General features: G+C 36.9%; 2 long non-coding RNA genes across 2 annotated transcripts; one reads left to right on the top strand and one right to left on the bottom strand.

The window, feature by feature from the left end:
• Window positions 1-245: 245 nt before the first annotated feature.
• On the bottom strand, window positions 246-1,094 carry LOC140698484 (uncharacterized). Its single transcript, XR_012076282.1, has 2 exons — window positions 880-1,094; window positions 246-499 (listed from the first exon to the last, which is right to left on the bottom strand). It is a non-coding gene; the product is annotated as an uncharacterized lncRNA (long non-coding RNA).
• Window positions 725-3,891, top strand: LOC140698483 (uncharacterized). The gene is made up of 2 exons (XR_012076281.1): window positions 725-1,082; window positions 3,263-3,891. It is a non-coding gene; the product is annotated as an uncharacterized lncRNA (long non-coding RNA).
• Window positions 3,892-6,482: the final 2,591 nt, after the last annotated feature.

Here is a 6,482-nt window from a genome sequence, read left to right on the forward strand (position 1 = left end):
TAGCCACAGAGGTGTATCAAACCTTGAATTTTCTGACCACGGGAAGATGCCTCCCTACCTTGAGCCTTGGTTTCCTCATCTGTACAAGTAGGATGATAATGGATAACCTGATAATTAAATGAAGGAGTCCTTTGTCTGGTAAGTTATATGAACTCAACAAGTTCCATGAGCTCACCAAGTGTTAGTTCTCTCTCCCTCCATATGCAGAACAATTAGGAAATGGCATATATATACATGGCATACTGTTTCTTTTTGATAGGTGGTTTTATAAGCTTCCCTCCCTCACTGCTTTGCTGACTCTACGGAGAGTTTTATCTTCTTAGTTCTGAAGACGTAAGAGTTTTTAGACACGTAAGTCTTTAACTTAAGCCCCAGATCCAGAATTAGGTGGTCCATGGACAAGTATGCCTTGAATCGGTGTTCCTTCTGACGAAACCAGATCTGGATCCTAGATGCAGCCTGCTATCTCCTGGGTGATACGGCAAGCCCAGCTTTAACTCTAGACAACAAAAGTGGCACACTGAGATCCATCTTAGTCCTCCTCGGTCTCTCCTTCTCGTATATTAGGTAAGACTCATTTTCTGCACCTAATAGATTTTTCTGAAGTTAACAAATCATGTAAGCTTTATTATAAGACTCCGTAAGGTTCCACGGAATCCAGACTTTGGTGTCACAAAGCAAACCAGAATCAGAGGTTCTGATACCATGCAGGAGCCATCTCCATTGTCCCTCCCTGCTTCCCAACTGCCTGCTTTGTTCTTTCCTGGTCAGACTGACATTCTTTTTCTCTTTGTTTCCTAATATATAATTTATGGCCATGCATAGTGCCTAGTTTACATGCTAAATGTCCAACCACTTAAAAAGAGAAAATAACCTTACCCAGTTTCGATTGCCAAATTACTGATGAAAAACTTCTGACTGCTCCAGCTAGGATTATGGTCCTAACTCCAGTCCAATTTACTGAGGATGTAGGGTTGAAATTCTATTTTAATAAAGCCTCCAGTGTCCCCCTGGGCTACATGAATGCAGGGCAGCAGGGGTGAAGATTTCCTGAAATAAGGCCTGGGAAGGCAGTGAAAAAGGTATCAGACATTCTTAGTCCCTTTCTATGTCAGGGACCCTATATTTAATCATAAAATATTTGGAGTAACAGTTCCCATGGCAACTGCTTCTTATTATGGGTTGAAGATTCTTTTGTCCCACTTTCCGGTCATTCTGTAACTTCCCTGTTTGTGCAGATCTCTGAGAGATATGAATGATGCCTGGTTGGCTCCTGGGTGTCCAAAGGACACTTGAGTTGGCTGTTGGTACACATTTTCCTCCTAAAATCACTTTCTGAGTTCTGACGCTTGGAATCTTTTATTATGGCTTTTGGCACATCAAGATATGCCTTGGACCGCCATGATCAATTTGCGCTGTTGCATTCATTTTCCTTTCACTATTATCTTCCTCTAGCATCTGGTATCTATTTTTTCAACTAGAACATGTCTCATACTACAGTCTGACCTCATGAAGATAGTAGAGAATTCTTCACATTTTGACAGCACTCCCCTCCAAGTAGCCTTTAGAAATACTTTTGTCTTCCTTGACACACTCTGTTGACATGATTCTCCTGTCTCCTGGGACACCAGTATGCTGGGACGGCCTTCCTGCTTGACGAACCTTATGGCAGAGACCAAACTGCATGCTGACTGGCCAGCATAGCTATTAACCTTCTTGCTCAGCTCCCATGCCAGAAGGAAAGACAAACAGGGCTTTACTGGGGTAGTAAATATTCCATACAACCTTGGACCAAAAGTAGTTACATCTGTGAAAGATTTACATTTATAGTCAACATAAATTAACCGTCCAACGAAAATGAGAAAACATAGATGCCTACATAATTTACTAGCCGACCACCTTGCACAACGTCAAAGTACATTGAAGTGATCACCAGCAGAGCCCTAGTGATGACAAGAGGTTTAGATCCACTGTGAGGGTATTACTGCTTCCTACACAAATGAATGAAAGTATAAATAAGCAACATAGCCTCAGGAGGAAACTCTTCTTTTTTTGTATCAAATATTAGGCCATCCTAAGACATGCCAGCAGAAGCGCTGGGAGGGCGTTAATCTCACACACGGCATCAGCTTGAAATTATGAAGGGAAGATGCAAGTGCTCTGATTCTTTGTGATAAAAATGTATTTTGTGAGTTAAACAAATATATGCTTCTGAAAGGACAATGACCTCTTGGAAACACTACCCTAAGTGAGAGTTGCCTAATCCACAAACAAAATGTACAAATTAAAATATTGGCCCAAGAAATATAGAGCAATTCAATTATTTAATAAATGCTATTCTGACAATAGAATCTTAGTATTTAAATGAATCTAATATATCCTTCTGGGTTACCCTCTACTGTGGTAAGCAGGACAGATTAACATAAAAGTGGAGCCTGCAATGTGAGACCCAAGAGCTAAGACATGACTTAGTCAAAACTAAAACTTCAGTATTACGACTTTTATTAGAGTATTCATGAATTTTTACTATCCTCTTGAAGAAAAATCATTCAAAATGTCTAGCATACTTCCTAACACTTAAGTGTACTCAGTGAATACTTGTGGAATGGATTCATGAATGACTGAGTATTTATTATCTTCAATGGAAAATTCAGGGTTCAGAGAAGTAGAAGACAAGTCCTCTTACCTAATCACTCTGTAATTCAGCCAGGAAATAGAACCCAATACATTTAGAGCTCTTATTTTAAGCCAATTATTCCAGACACAATGTCAGTTTTCACATAAAGCTTTTCCTGGAAAATACTTCATTACCGCCACTTAAATAAACATGCACTGTATTTGGGGAAACTGACATTATTAATAACCCGAGTCTTTCTCAGTCTAAATGGTGCTCGCGAAATATGAACAACTTTTGGAATTTGACCTTTTCAGCCGACTTTGTTAAGCTGTATCACTGACTCTACATGTTCTCATCTTCTGAACTGTGAATTTAGGTTGAAAATAAATGTAGATGTTCCTCTTGATAAATATATGAAGTGGACTGTCTAATCTTCCCAAAATACAATATTCCTTCTAATCTCAGAACCAGAAAAGATACCACTATGATTCCACACCTTGAAGGATGTTTTAGTATTATATCACATGATATCATCGGTACAAATTTCCATAAACAGCTGCAAGATATGTGTGTGTTTGTATATGTGTGTGCATAAAAGGTAGTAGGTAAAATGAAAATTCATGAGTATTTCTGTTTCATTTGCAGAAAATTCCCTTTCCCAACAAAACAATTGGTTCTCACTGAATATCATCTGTTTCAAACAATTATATCTACAGTGTCAAGATATATGATGGTTATCCAGATAATCAGCCAAGAACAGCAATCCTATGACCTCTGAAAAGATGGCTCATACTTGAAAGAGAAACCATGGACAATACTATATGACAAGTCTGACGGAGAATCAGTCATCCCACCATTTGGTCTCCACTGTTCCACTGCAGTATAACCAGTGTTTTTACATGGACCAGAGCCAAAAACAAAGACTCATTTTCATCTAGATGATAATACATTTCCAATGAGGGAGATTCAAGCAAAAATGTTCAAAGCAGATTTTTGTAACTTCAGCAAAGGACTGTTACTACTCACCTTGGCCCCTTAATTATGATTTTCCTCTTAATTCTGGGTGGGACTGTGAACATGATGGCAAGATTTGGATCAGCCATCTTGAGCTATGAGGTCATGTTGGAAACGGCATCTGGGAAGAGAAGAAAAACAAAGCCAGAAAAATCCTGGTTCCATTAAGAAATTCATGGAGCAGGTTCCCCGAACAGTCTTTTGACTACCTGCTTCTGGACTCTACTTTGAGAACAGAATAAATTATTTACTGAATTTAAGATTCTGTTACATCATGATTCTCTTACTAATAAATTCAATCCTTAATTATGAAGGCAATTTGTATCTAGGTATATATTGATTCTGGTACCACACTCAGTTGGGGGGAAATATAAATATTCATAAATAGGAAGAAATGGTACTCATCTAGAAGACTAAGAATTTTTCATTTTATTTGGCACCTCAATTATTCTACCTTGCACCCCTGAAGAACACTGTAGGATAATACGTGTATAGGGAATAGGAGCAGAATGTGTCTTATTCACTTTAAAGGGGATTATCTACAGAAGTTAGTACTTTATTCTAGTAAACAGTTTTAGAAAAAAATTCCAGCTCCCAATCCCAACTTCAGTATCTTCCCCTACTGATTTTAGAAATGACTGACACAAATGAGAAGAAAAGATTTTTTTTTTGAAACACAGAAAAAATATTTGTCTTCACAGCACAGAGCTATAGTGTCCTGTGTTTAGTATGCAGGTCTTCTTGAAGACAGGAAACCTCTGGACCTGATCAATAACCAGGGGAGAAAAGAGATGAGAGAGAGAGAGAGACAGAGACAGAGAGACAGAGAGAGACAGGGACAGAAGGAGGGGGAGGGAGAGACAGAGAGAGGAAGAAAATAACCAATTGTACCTTTGTTTTTTCTCCTTCAATTCACTGATAGACAATAGCCTCAAATTTAAGCAAAACTCCTCTTCTTTTATAGGTGAGGTTCCTGTCTTTCAAACCTCTTATCCTTGAGGAAGAACAAAGGGAATGGAGAAAGGAGGAGGTTTAAAGTCATTCTATTTGTGATATATTTGGGGCCGAGGAAATATTCGTTGAATGGAGGTGTGGACGAATGAATTAATAAATAAATGAACTGGTGAAGTGATGACAACAAGTTGCACTGCTATTTTTTAAGATTGTTCTGCATGTGTTTGTGTGTACACACATATACGCATTTATATATGGTGTTTCTGGAAATATAAATATAAATGAATATATATTTAAATTTACACACGGTAAAAATCACTTTTTTCACATATAACTGAATCAATTTCAATGTATGTATAAATTTGTGGAACCATCACCACAACTTCCAAAATTTCTCTTGTGCTGTCTTTCCCAGAATGTGACATATTTAGAATCATATAATATGTAACATCTGAACTGGTTTCTTTTACTTAACATAATGCCTTTGAGATTCAGGCATGTTGTGTTTATTAGCACTCTGTTCCTTTTTAACTGCTGGGTAGCACTCCTTTATACCACAATTTATTTATTTATTCAAATGTTAAAGGAAATTTAGGTTGTTCCCAGATTTCGGTGATTGTGGATAATGCTGCTATACTATCCATGCACAGATTTTTGTATGAAATAGGCGTCCCTCTAGGGTAAATGCCTGGAAGTGAGATTGCTGGGTCCTGCGGTAGGTGTACGGTTACTTTAACCACCAGGCTATCTTCCAATGTGGCTGTTACATTTTGCATTCTTACCACCAGTGGATGAGAGTTCCAACTCCACCATATCCTCGGCAGCACTGGGCCTTGTCATATTGTTATCTTTGTAAACTTTATTTTAGCTATTCTAATAGGTATGTATTAGTATATCATTCCAGCTTTTTTTGTACTTCCTTAATGACTAATTCATATTTTTTCATGTGTATGGTTGCTGTTAATGTATCTTCTTCAGTGAAGTATCGGTTCATATATTTTGCCTGTTTAAATGGTTTGTTTGTTTCCTCCTTGTCAAGATTGGAGAGTTCTTTATGCATTCTGGGTAAAGTTTTTCATTAGATATCTGATTTGAAACCCTTTCTTTGAAGTCTCCAGCTTGCCTTTTGATGTCTGTAACAGAATCTTTAATAGATCAAAGGTTTTTTATTTTGATAAAGTTCAATTTATCATTTTTATTAATCATTACTTTGTTGTCATAAATATAAGAACACTTTGCTTAACTCAAGGTCACAAGGACTTTTCCTATGTTTTCTTTTTAAATGTTTTAGTAGGTTTATGTTTTACATTTAAATAAGTCTATGGTCCACTTAATTTTATATAAAGTTTAGATCAAAGTTCTTTTATTTGCTTATGGATATCCAATTATTCCAGCAATATTTGCTGAAAAGACTATGCTTTCTCTGTTGATTTGCATTTGCAACTTTTTCAAAAACGAATTGACTATATTTGTTTCCATTTCTGCACTCTTTATTCTGTTCCATTGTTCCATGTGTCTACCCTTTCACCAACACCACATAGCCTTGATTAATGAAGCTTTATTGTGAGCCTTAAAATAAGAACTCTGAGTCTTTTATTGAACTTTGTTGTTCTTTTTCAAAATCATTTCGCTCTTCTATTTCATGTCTCCTTCTAAATAAGTTTTGGAATCAGCTTGTTTATATTTATAAAATACATCCTGAGATTTTGATGGAGATTGCATTAACTCTAAAGACCAGTTTGGGAAGAATTGGCATCTCAACTATATAGAGTCTTTCTATCCAAGAACACAGTTTTTGAACCATGCAAGAATATAAAAAGCTGGTTCTTTGCAAGTCTAAGTAAAATATCCCATGGGGATCTGCAATTAATGTGGTCATTGTCATATGCATTATATC

The sequence above is a fragment of the Vicugna pacos genome, chromosome 9 (genome assembly GCF_048564905.1).
Source record: "Vicugna pacos chromosome 9, VicPac4, whole genome shotgun sequence".
In the NCBI taxonomy this organism is placed as follows: Eukaryota; Metazoa; Chordata; class Mammalia; order Artiodactyla; family Camelidae; genus Vicugna; species Vicugna pacos.